Here is a 13,234-nt window from a genome sequence, read left to right on the forward strand (position 1 = left end):
AGATCATCCTAAGATGTCCTTTCATGCTTCCCCTGGACTTAACTCCTCTTCTCCTTTCCCCTTCTATATTTAAACTTCACTTTTGTTTGTCATATCCCCAGCACATGTTAGAGTGCCTACTTTGTGCCAATCATTGTGCCACACCCTGAAGACCATACCAGAGCAGTAAATCCAGAGTGGCTCTGTCCTCAAAGGGCTTTCAATCCCCTGCCCCAAATACCTCATAAGACTGCCATCAAAGTCCTATGTATTCAGAGGCATCTTCATACACAAAAAGAGCACTGTGTGAAGGCAGGGATCATGCCCAGCACAAAGCCTAGCACACATCAGGGGTGTTCAGTCCAACAGTAAATGCCAGTAAAGGACACTGCCTGTGGAGAGGACTAGAGTGTGTACCCTCAGGGAGGCTACACTTGAGTGAAGCACAGATGCCAAAGCCGATAGTGGCACTATGGGCTGGACAGGAGAGGGATAGGGGAGAGTAAGGGATGATGCCACCCAAGAAGGACTAGAGACAAAGGACAGGCATGGTAACAGAAAGGGGAAATCAGGATTGAGGTCCCCAGGTGTCTGCAGAGATCTGGATTCTTCCTCGCAGTCTCCTCCCTCTTCACACCTGACTCCGCCCACTCTCCAGCTTCATTTCCGCCTGGTTCCTTTCCTCAGACTCCAACTACACTGACCTTACAGACCAGGCTCCTTCCAGTCTCCTTGCTCCACAACACCTTTCTTCTCAACCTCTGCCAGCTGCAATCCTATCCCTCCAGCTAACTTTCAGTTTCAGCTTCTATGCCACTCACTACACCCTAAGAAAAACCCTTTCTAGAACCCCAGCCGAGGTCAGTTTCCCTGGATGCTTAATCTTATTGCACTCTAGGCTCCATGGCACTTGTACAACTGTCATGAGATAATTATAGAATTGCTGTTCACAGTCTGTTTCTCCAGCTAGGATGCAAGTTGCAAGAAGACAAAGACCACACCTCCTCTGTGAATTGCTGTATTCTCAGTGCCCAGCAAAAAGCAAAGACAACAAGGACTTATTCCATATTTGTTGAATAAAAACTGGACAGAAGTAATCATCTTCCACAGGGTGGGTGCTTTATACAAACCGTGGATAATCTTAACCATAACCCTTAAAAGGGAGGTGGTATTGCGTCCATGTTACAGATGAGAAAACTGAAATACAGAGTATTGGGACTCTTTCAAGACTCTTTACTAAGTCATTGGTCTTGAACCCACATCTTTCTGAATCTGAAGTTACACTCCACCCTGGAATTATCTTTGACACTTAAAAGTCATTAACAGTGTATGTGGAGGGAGGAACCAGGGAGGAAAAAAATATCTTTCTTCTGCTTGAGTCTACGGACAGGAGAGAGTATTGTCCCTTTTGCTTGAGGTCATCGAGGGAAAAGCCAGCAGGTGACAACAGGTGACAGGACCTGAGAGGGAGGAGCTAGCTCTGGGATTTGCCTTGGGGAGGGCAGGTACCACAGCTGCTTCTCAGCAGGGACTTTAGGCACCCCCAAATGAGACCGCCTTGATTTCTGGGCTAGAGTAGCCTGTCACTTGCCCTGGCTCTCCAGGCTGGTAAGAGGGACACCCAGTGAGTCCCGATGACCAGGCAGTTGTCATCTTATCGCAGCTGCAGTCTTTGAGTAAGCATTAAACTCAAGAGTGTGAACCAGAGGCTCTGAGCACCTCTTGCCTGTACCCCCATGCATGGGGCCAAGAGCAGCTCATGAACACCCTTCAGGGAGGGGTGAGGAACCCGCATCTGAGAGGAAAGAAGTGATTTGTGCGAGGTCTCCGTGTGGAGGAATGATTGAAACTGGATTCCGGAGTTGCCTCACCAAGGAAGAGAGGGAGGGGTCCTTCTGAGTAAAGAGAGGGAGGGGGTTAGAGAGAAGCAAGAGAGAGGGAGAAATGGTGAGAGAGGGGTAAGAGTGTGGGCATCACAGAGTTGGAGAGAACCCGGCGCAGTGAGTGAGAGAGCTGGGGACCGAAGGGAGGGAAAGAGCATTGAAACGCGCCAGAGACCTGGAGATGCAGAGAGACAGAGTGGGGCAGAGCTAGAGGGACAGGCGGACCGGCGGAGGGGGCCAGTGGCAGGGCTGGAGTTGCAGGAGTGGGCGGGGGGCGAGGAGCGTGCGGAGCCGGCGCGGGACGGCGGGTGCACCGGGAGGCAGGGGGCCTTTGGGGCCGTCCCCCGCCCGGCCCGCGCTCCCCCGCCGCCGCCGCCGCCCCGCCCGGCCACACTCACCCGCAGCCTAATGACCGCAGCCAAGCCCGCGACGCGCGGCCCGCGCCCGCTGCAGGCGGCCGTCAGCTGGCAGCGCGGGGCAAGCCGGGGGCCCGCGAGCGCCGCCGCGACTGTGGCAGCCCCCCCACTCGCCGGGCCTGATTGATTTGTCAGCCGAGGCGACACAGCAGCCCCTGTGATCCGCGCGCCCCAGCCTCGGCTTCCCGGGCCTCCCTCCCCGCGCCTCGCCCGCTCCGGGGCCGCCTCGCAGGCTGGAGCGCCCCGCCGGCCAGCTAACCAAGCCCCCCGACCCCCCGCCCCGGCCCCCGCGCCCCTGCCCGGGCCCCCACACCTCGCACTTCCTCTGGTCCGGCCGGCTTCACCCGCACGCCCTAGGGCTGCCAAGTGCCCCGTCGCCCCCTCTGGGCACTGTGCCAGCCCTCCCAGCCCTCACCCTGCCGCTCGCCCCCAGTCCCGCACCGCCGCCCCCCACACCCGGGCCCTGGCCCGGGGGTGCCCGCAGAACCAGCTACACCCGCTGCGGAGGACTCGGAAAGGTAAGGAGCCCAGTCCCCTCGCCCTAGGGTGCTGGGGGAGCGGACAGGGACTCAGCGGTCTCCAGCGGACCGAAACCCCGCACTACCCAGTCCTCCGAGCCGGGGACGCGCCCACGAGAGCCCTGCGGGGCCGGGGAGCTTTGGGCGAGTAACAGCCGGACAGGGAGGACCCTGTGGGGATTGAGTGAAGGTAGTTATTTACCGGTTCTTCCGTTCTGAGACCAGGGGTCTCGCTCTGTCCATTTCTCTTCTTTTTATCTTTTTAGGAATTCTCTTCCTCCCTCGCCTTCCTCTGAATCTCTCAACATTGATAGGACCATTTCCCCCGGTCTCTTTTGAGGAATCACCTCTTTGCCTCTTTCTCAGACAGAAAGATTCTCTTAACAATTCTTTTCCCCCAATTAAGCATATTCTCTCCCTAACCCAGTTTAGAAGGATTTTCTTCCTCTTTCTCACTCCCCATTTTAGAAGGAGATTCTCTCTTCTCAAGATTCACAGCCTCCCTTTTGCTCTCCGGTTTTGAAGACTAGTCCCTCTTCTCAGTCACCTCCCCCCACTCACTCACTGAACCCTGAGTGTAGGGACTCAGTTTGAGTTTTCAACTAGCCGTGGACCTTGCGTTTTTCTAGTGCACGAGCCACCTATGGGGTCCCCTCACCTCCCAAACAGGGTGCAAGTCATCCATGGCAACTGCCAAGCAGAGGGCAGCTACGCAACCCCAACCTCAGCCTAGGTGGACTGGGCAAGGAGGAAAGATCTCACTCCGGAAACAAAGACTGGAGGCCCACTGAGACTATCCCAGACACTCCCCCGGCTGAAGGGTCCCAGTTTCTGGGCTCAGGGGACACATTGAGCCTCCCTTCCCCACCCCCTTTAACTTTAAAATAGTTTAATGAACGTGGAGAGAAATCATTTTCCCCTCTTTCTGCGTGGTGAGCAGTCTACAAAGAGAAAAGGGAAAGGAGGGAGAGGGCTTTAACTCTGATCCCCGCAATTAGTTCCCTGGGATTGGGAAGGGGGGTAACCGGGGAGCCTCAGTTCTTCAGATACAAAAGCATTTAGATCGCTTTAGACCGGTTAATCCTGAGTCTGGCTCGGGTCTCTTTTGTTTCCCAACTCCATTGTGGGTTTTGTGCAGTTTCTCTCTGTTCGCGTGATTGACTAGCCAATGGATGGTAATTATCCAAATGTCCCCTCTGTCCTTTGACTGACTTCTCCGTATTATGGGCAACTGTCATGCATTCTGTCATTCCATATCATATTACATGTATTATCATATGAAGTCTCCTCCCTTGTATAAAGGAGGGAGCCTCAGCCCAGATGCTGCTGCTTTAGAAGGAAGAACCCTGCGTAATTTTGCCCTGGGAACAGTTTGGAATACAGAGCAGGGGACTCCTGAAATGGGAGGTTCTGCAGGTAATTTTTTCTACTAACTGGGGGGTGGGGGTGGAGGGTACAGACTCTAGGGTTGGGGTTAGAAAGACTACTCTGGGGGCTTTGAGCAGACTTGCCAGCTGGTATTCCTCTAGTTGGACATTTGGAGTGATTTGGACAGATCCTGTATACCTGATGGAGAAACTTAGAACCAGCCTTTTGGCCCCAGGTCAGAAAGTCTGTAGGGTCAGCTCCCTAATGGGAGTAGGGTGGGAGTGGGGGATACAGAACTAAGTGGAATGTGATCAGGACATCAGCCCTGGAGACACTCCCCTCCCCAATACACCTTTTCTACCTGTTGTCCTTCCCAGAACTATTTCTTTAGACTCTTGGCCTCTTTTACTGTCAAGCAGGCTAAGGAGGAAGAAATCAGCTATATCTACTTCAATGCCCCACTAGCAGAAACTCTGAGTGGGGCAAGCTTTTCCAATGATGCCTTTGTATAGATAAATTTGGTGCAAGTTGTGCATGCCATCACTTAAGAGAGAGGCAGGATTTATAACAAGGGGGCTTTACAGATGGAGACTCTTGGGTCCTCTGAATCTGTGGGCAGGACTAGCCTTTCTTCTGCTAAAATGGGGGAAAAGTGTTTTATTATTGCAATGTATATGAAGTGCTACCCAGATGTACAGCCTAGCAGTTAATTACTTTGTTCTTTATCAAATATATAAGTAATAAATTCTCCAGGAAAGGAGAGGTGTGTGTGTGTGTGTGTGTGTGTGTGTGTGTGTGTAGATAAATAGATATATGGATAGAAGTATCCATATATCTATATGGATAGAAGTATCCATATATAGGAGATGGGGCAGAAAATGCAGGCTATATTATTGGAAGCGTGATATTCTGCTACAAGATGCTTTGAATTTCCCAATGATCAAATATACATGATCAAGCTGTGCATGTTAGGGTGTGAGGTGCACTGACGGTCAATGGCTATTGATCAGGCTGTTAAGTATTTCTGTTTGGTTTTATAAATATAGATAGATCCCAGGTGATTTTTAAAAATTGGGCAGTTAAGAAACTGGCCTTCTACATTTCTTTGGAGAAGGGAAATGGCTGGTTAATTACAACAAACTCACACCATTGTCTACTTTCCCTTCAAACAAGAAACACCTTGGAAAATATAAACCTTTGTATATTAACTATAGAGTAAAAATATTCCAAATGTTTCGGATCTACCCAAAACAGTCACTTTGTTTGAGCCTTGTCCACAGGCTGGCCAGTTTATGTCTCTCTTGTCTTTTTCAGTTTCTGTCTGTCATACACCCCAGCTCCCCACCCACACACATACAGAAGCAGCCACAATTTCAACCTCTACTGATGGCAAAGATATGAGGAAGGTGTCCTTTCTGGGAGTAGAGTCTAAGGTCCTTAAAATCCTCCTGGTTAGGAGCAGAGGGAAGGACCACATGGCCTTTTCCAATTAACTAATTTCTCACTAATCTAAAGATCTATTTAGATAGGTGTAGAGAGTGTGAGGATGGAGATTCAAAGATAACCTATAATTGGGCTGGAAATTTTCAGTTGACACCTAGAAAACCTCTGGGTTTTTGTTTTTATTTTTATTTTCTTTCATATCCTCTCTCTCTCCCTCCCTCCCTCTCTCCTTCTCTCACTCTTCCCCCCCCCCATTTTCAAAGGGGGCAATGAGAAACAGTTGGGAAGGGGTGAGAGAGTGAATTTGAAAAATTTAATTGTGTTCTTTGGCAATCTTATTTGTGATCATCCAATTAGTTATTTTGTAGAAGGATCATGTTCAAGAGAATCAGTCTTAACCCAGATTACTGAAACTTAAGCACACTGACAATTTATAGTTATGTTTTGGTTAAGAAGACAGAGTGTGGAGATTTTAGATGTTTCTACTTGCAGAAAAATCTTTTCCAATTAAGAGTCCCTTATTGGGGGGATCTTATATATGTCTATTGATAAATCCTCTCTGGAAATGGAACTGAAATTGTCATACCTCAAAAAAGTTGATCCACCTAGAAATGGATGAATCAGTACTGATTGGGTAGACATGCCCTTTCACCTCATTGTGTCTGACCTATCATTTAATTAATCTCTCCCAGATGCAGAGCTGTTGACAATGCCAAAGATAAGCAGTATTTTGAACAAAGCAGGAAGCTTTTTAAAAGAACAACAAGGCATAGTGAGGGTTGAGGCACTTTAAGATGTATAAATCACCAACTTTTAGATGGAAAGAGTGTGTTATAATCTAGCTTCAGCTCAGAAATGATCTCTTCATTGTTAGAAACTTTTATATACCTTTCTCTAACCATTAATACCTATATATGTCATTTTCTGTTTCCTCTTTATCTCTGAATCCCTTCCTTTTGCTACTCCCTCTCTCTGGATTCAGACTACCCATGGCTAGTTTCCTGAAAATTGTCATTTATTTCTCAGCCTTGTCTCTGGTTCTTTAGATCCTTTTTATAGCATAAGGGCTATCGAGGTAGTCAGCTTCTAAGACTTTGGGTGACAAAATATTGACTGCATTTGCTGGTACCTTATGAAGGAGGACATTTGTGCTGGAGACACCTTGGTAACATACAGGGAATAGTTCATTAATTAAAAGACTTGTTAATTGCTGCTTGATTTACTACACAGAGAGAAGAAATGAGTTTGTAAAAGATGACAATTTGAGACATACAATTTTTTTTTTTTGCTTAAAACATTTTTATAAACAGGTCTTACAAAATGTGTTGCTTTTGCTCATGACTCTATCATCAACTATTCAATTGAGCTTCAATTAATGATAATATATGATCCGGGATCCTTAGCTGGGCTGACTGATGGAAGAGCTTTGTTGAATTTGGTGCAGGTGGCACTGTTTAATAAGCACAGGAAAGAGTGAATAATGTAGTGCTTGCAAAAAGAAGTAAATGCAAAATAGATCGCTCTAATTATGGCAGCCCCCAGAAATGGAGATGCAAGCTGAAATGGACACCTAGCTGGAAAATTCCAAATAGTAGTACTGATTGCACCCTGCCTTTTTTTTTTTTTTTTTTAATGTAAGACTGACAAGGTAGCTTAAGAGTAAAGCTAGATGATCCCATATGATTTAGAACAAGCACAGATTAAAAACCTGGGTCTGGTATCTTATCAGTATTTGTCTTTACTCTCTACAATCTTTTATCAGACAGTACAATTCAAATCTAAAATAGAGCCATCTGAACATGTTTTTCCTGCAAGAGAGATGGGCACAAGCTCATTACCACTAGTCTACATGCTTTGTTGTAAAGTGTCAGGAGATTTTGTTTTTGTTTTGTTTGAATATCATTATGTCTGAGAAAATGAGTCTATAGGAAATCAAAGTGTGAATACTTATGCTAACAGTATTTCCCATATACCTGCAAGTTCCCCCTAATGATTTTCATTCATGCAAATATAATCGATGGGACATAACTTGTTTTAATTAATGGAAGAATAAAAATGGAGGGGGCACAAGGGGCTGGGTTTCAGCTGAAGCATATGTGGAAAAAGATTCGTTCCTCACCTAAAAAGACAATTCCAGCTTCCCAGACAGTAGTGGAGATGTGCAAATTTGGTCATTGGAGAATTGGACTGGGGTGAGAGATGGTGAGCTCTCATCCCTGCAGCCTAGCTGTTCCCCTCAGAAATGCACCACATCCTACACCTCCTCCTAGGGGAGGAACCTCCTTAGTTCCCAGGAAGGTATAATATGTGCTGGAAGCTTAGTATGTTTTGTGATGGTAAAATAGTGCCAGCAACTGGGAAGCCAAAATCAACATTCTTTAGGCTGGATTAAGGAAAAGCTGGGGCTGCTTTTGTGTGGGCTTTGTGAGCTGGGCTGAGAGACAAACTGGGTGTGATAGAGATGGGGTAATGTGAGTTTGCCTCCAGAAAAACTCTTGTTCTCTGATTGGGGACCCAGGGAGGAACCAAGTCCAGCATCTTTAGCCCCAAACCCCTCACTATGCTCTGAGGAATGCTTACTTACCTCCAGTTTAGTAGGAGCTGACTGAGTACCTGCTTCGATTTGTGTATGCAAAGCTCATAAAAGGTTTATGAGGAAACTTTTGCTTAAAAATAGGTTTTAGGGATGTCTTGCTGTTAGAGATGTCTTTGAGTGAAGACAGATTATGGTAAGAAATCTTTCTAGCCTCATAAGTATGTAGATAGAAAAGTTGTCAGCTAGTCAAAAGTTCAGTTGCTTCCTCTGCCCTCCTCACATTTTCTCATACAAAATATTCATGATTCTCTATTCAGCAAAATGTGACTCTCTCTGTGAGGAAATTTATCACTGCTATATTGTGCTTCAACCTAAAAAGCCACCAAACTAGCAAAACTAGTGGAATGGGCCCCTCTTGATCTGGGTAGTTTTCTGTGATATATATTACCCTTAAGAAGTGACTGTAGTTATATCAACTAAAGCTAAATTGACATTTTGTTGCAATATTCTCTCTCTCTCTCTCTCTCTTTTTCAGGGTAATTTACATCTTCACATGGAAATTAGTAGGTGGGAGATGCAATTAACTATTGTGTATTTTGTCACAATTGTTAATTAAGAATAATCTCATCTGAAATATACCTTGTCGACAATATGCTTTAAGTAGGACCCAGAAACAAAATTTCCCTGCCCTAATCAATAGACGGTAAATCTTTTTGCTGAACTGAGCAATCTGACCTAATATTCACATTTCTTTTGCCGATTCCCTGTGAATAAAATTGAACATTTTGTCACCACTTTGAGAAACACTGCCAAACACCTTAAAACACATGTCACATGCCAACAGCCCCTCATTTTCCTCCACAGGGAATTTCTACATCTGGAATCATAATCACAGACATAATACAAAATTGCATTTGAGCACATTCCTTTCCACAGCTCTTACTTTCTTATAACATTTAATACAATATTAATACCTGCTACCAAAAGGCAGGAGATAGGGAAAGGGCTGCCAACCTCCACAATTTCTGATGCATCATGTTCAAACCTGAAATTCACACTTCGTGTTTCATTTTAAGTTCAGTGCATTTAACAGGGCCCCAGAGAGAGGGCCCTGGTTAGCTCCCCAACCAGCTCTGCTGACACCCTGGGAGGTGCTTTCTGAATTGTTCAGATCACTGCAGGGAGAAGAGGAGGAGGAAGTGGTCTCCTTTCTGGCTGGGATGGGCCAAATAATATATCTATCTGCAGGTGTGGGGCTTTTCTAAACAACTAAGGTTCCACTAACATTTACTGTCCATGGTGGCATCCAGCAGATTTTCTGTATGGTGTGACTACAGCAATGAGTTGATTTCATAAAGAGGTAGCCATGCCTGAGCTGACTTGGTGCTGATAGCCCCTCACGCCAATGTAAAACACTTCATCCTTTTCAGAAAGAGACTACTAGACCTGGGAAGGGGAGGAAGGTCCTTCTTCACTGAAGATATAGGGGTTTTCTACCACCTCCCTCTAGACACCATCTTTTATTGGAAATATATACAATCCTACCTTCCTGTGCAGTAGCAAGAAATCACCATTCCTGGGCTCTACAAACAAGAGGGAGATTAGGGAAAAGAGGAAAGGTACAGGAAGCATACATTGCTGGGGTTGGGGGGGAGGGTATATGATATCTTGGGAGTGGGCTTTCAGATGACTGCCAGTCATTCTTTAACTAGAATTAAGGCCACGTCAGACTATAGCAATGGTTCCAAAACAGCAACACTCCCACCCTCCTAAAATTTCAACCTCCAGGTTTCTAGAATGTGTAACTACTACCTTTAGTAGCATCTTCCTGTAGGAATGACAGCCCGCTCTCTCTCTCTCTCTCTCTCTCTCGCTCTCGCTCTCGCTCTCGCTCTCTTTCTCTCTTTTCCTTAGCTTGCATCTCTTTCTCCTCAGCACAGCCCATTTTTGGTGAGCAAGGGTATAATTTGCTGAATGGGGCAACCTGAAGGACAGATGTTATACTTTTCTCTGGGAACAAATCAAGCAACTAACCTTGTGTCTGCAAGCCCATACTATAGCTTTAAGAACATGGTTCTTTCTGCTTTAAGGCAGAAAAGAAACACAGCTTTTTGCCTCTTTCTTTTCTGCAGTTAACATCCAAGAGGCATTCCCCAGCCCCAGTCCCAGCCCAAGCCCCAGCCCCAGCCCCCAACATTGTCCTAAAAGCCCCAGGGCTGGCCTTATTGGGGGGAGGGGAGAGGCAGGCAGGCCAATCTGAGGCCTATAGAGCTGCTCCCCCTGTACAGAATCCTTCCCTGGTGGCTCCCAAATCCGGCGTTTTCTCTGCCCGTCTTTCCCTCTGGGGAGACTCAGAAAGGCTGCAAAATTCTGGGCGCCGGCTCGCTCGCTTGTCAAGAAGCAAACTGTCTTCACATTCTCCAAGAGCAACATCCCTGCCTAGGAAGAGGAAGGAAGAGGCAAAATAAATAAAACCAGTTAATGTTGTAGTTAACTTGCAAATCAAGTAAATCTGTTGGTGCCGTATTTGAGAAATAAACCATCAGAGCGTCACAGCAAACACACACTTCTGAACGTCTTCATTTTGATTTAATGGTATATCAGCGTCAAGTATCGCTTCCTCTGCTGGTACACACGGCCTGATGCCGCGGGAGGAGGGTGCCCATGTTTATCACCGAGTGAGATGACTAATTACACCTTGTCAATCACCGGCTATGAAGACATAAAACCAGCGCGCACAATGAAGTAGTTGCCTGCAGCGTCAATTAGTTGGCGATTCCGAGGTTATTGCGTGGCCCTGTTTTGGCCGCCACTAATAACGGAACAGAGCGCGGGGAACCCAGCGCTGATCAATCACTCTCCTTCCGCGGCTCCCTCCCTCGCGTCCCCGCCCGGCCTGGCCTCACTTTTTCTGGGCGGCAAGTGCTTCCTCCTTGCTCGGCCCGGGCGGGCGCGGTGGCGCCTGCAGCCCCGGGAAGTTTGTGCGCAGCAGCATTGCAGCCGGCAGCCGGGAGCCCCGCAGCCTTCGGGGAGCGCCGGGGCTGGTGGCCCTTTTGTTGGAAGAGGCGTGGAGGGAGCGCTTTTGTTCTGAGTTAGTCACGGTGGCCGACTGGAGGCTGCTACCTCATTATGCGCTGGGTCTGCTAGTCTGCGAGCAAGCAGATGGTGGGGAGGCATGCAGCGGCGAGAGTAGCCAGACCTGGAGCCAGACCTGGATTCCGTTCACCTGTCACCTCCCACAAAAAAGCAGGTTCCAGGGACTTGAGGATTCTGGTCTCCTTGGGGGGGGGGGGGAGGGCGCCGCTTCCGGCGCCTCGGAGCGTTCGGAGTACCTACGGGTGCCAGCTCCCCCCACCTCCCACCTTCCCTGGGGCTGCCCTTCTCACTCCGCGTAAATGCCACTCAAGCGTTAGGATGTGTGTTTACAACCTTCCCCTCTCCTAGTGTAGTCTCGGCGGACTGGACTCAGAGCTTGTGCGTGGTGCCACGTCTCCCCGCCGAAGGGGGCGGGGTGATCAGTAAAGTTACTGGCTTCTAAACCTGGACGGAGCTGCCCAGATTCACCCCGCAGCGGGAGATGCGTTTGAGCCTCCAGCGGCCGAGAGCGCGCTCCAGACTTCCACTGGGGTTTACGCCGTGCGCACCCGGCGGGAGTCCTGATTGAGGGAAGCTGCGCTCCCTCAGCGGTTGGGTGTGAACTGGTGGTCTGAGATGAGGTGGCGCAGAAATCATGTTCTTACACATACGGGGGCGCGAGGCGGGAGCTAAAAGCTGCAGAGTGTGTTTCCACGTTTCTTCGGAAACTTGTGACAAGACTTAGTGAGTGCCTCCTCCCCTCCTAACCCCCCACCCCCGCGCTAGAGTTCTGGAAGGTGGATGTTCTGTATCCATCCAGCCTGGTTCAGAACCACAGTGACAGATACTCTAACCTTGTTACAGTTTCTTTTCCCCCTACCCCTTGGGCGACCTCCAGATGAACCATGGTGACTCTCAAGTTAAATTTCCATCCCCTACTTTCTTTGAAAGAAAAGGCCCCAGATGTGCCAGTAAAACATGCTTGTACGTTGGTTGTAGGCGTTGGCGTGCCTGGGCGTCAGCAGTGTGCAGAAGCCTAATCTAGGGTCTGTGTGAATTCTCGCGCAGGCGCGTCTTTGGACTTGTGGTCCTTTCCTGGAATTGGGACATTTGTGCACGTGTAGTGTGTGTACTTGTGCATACTAGTAACTTCAGGAGCTCTTTTTTTTTTTTTTTGCAAACACACAAAATATGATGGTGTAGAAGCACACATAGGGATTTCAGCAGAATTGCCTGAACATGCAATTACACTTATAATATTTTATTGCATTGCAGATACATCCTTTTGTCTGGCACTTGACCCTTTTATCTGATATCTCCATGTGGAGACCGGAGCATATCTGTCCAAATGTGTATTTGCACTATCTGTATTTTGCTAACAGATGAAGGTCTGTTTTCACATGTGGAACATGAGTGTATGTGCTTAGGCATTGTAAGCACTCATTTATGTCTGAAAGTTATGAATTGCATGAGGAAAGTGTGGCTTGGTGCCTAAACTCTGTGTCTTATAGCATACATTGAAAAGATCCAGGTTAGATTGACACCCCTACCCTTCTGCAAAAGACCTGGGAGATGAGACTCTATCTTACTTGCTCAGTTTTATTTTTCCCCCTTTCTCTACAGTCCCTTTTTAGTTCCTAAACCCCACTCCACCACACATCTAGAGAGATTCTAGGTTAAGTCTGAGGTCTGGGGGCTGGAATGGCAGTGGGATTTACCAGGCCACTTTGGTAGTCCATGGACATGTAGTTGATATAGGAGGCAGGATAGATTTATCTATCTATAGACTGACACACTTCGCAGGTATCTACAGCCTATGGTCTTCAATAACCTAGTGGTGTCCAATGTGTCTGAAGTGGGAAAGACTTTAGTAGGAGAGAGGTGGAGAGGGAAATGGAATGATGAGAGGCTTGCTTGGTACTTATTACCTTCCAGACATTTTACATCCCATCATTCATTATATCTTGTATGAATGAAGTCTTCTTTGTCCCCACTGTAAAATCAGAAACAGGTTAA

The 13,234-nt window shown here is 47.6% G+C and overlaps 1 protein-coding gene across 1 annotated transcript in view; it reads left to right on the forward strand.

Moving 5' to 3' along the window:
- The first annotated feature begins 2,010 nt into the window (after positions 1-2,010).
- LHX2 (LIM homeobox 2) overlaps positions 2,011-13,234 on the forward strand; it is a 33,934-nt gene continuing 22,710 nt past the window's right edge. The window contains exon 1 of the mRNA XM_060200158.1: positions 2,011-2,796. The gene's annotated coding sequence lies outside the window, so the exon portion shown is untranslated. The remainder of the gene's footprint in view (positions 2,797-13,234) is intronic.

Source organism: Erinaceus europaeus, chromosome 10 (genome assembly GCF_950295315.1).
Source record: "Erinaceus europaeus chromosome 10, mEriEur2.1, whole genome shotgun sequence".
Taxonomy (NCBI): domain Eukaryota; kingdom Metazoa; phylum Chordata; class Mammalia; order Eulipotyphla; family Erinaceidae; genus Erinaceus; species Erinaceus europaeus.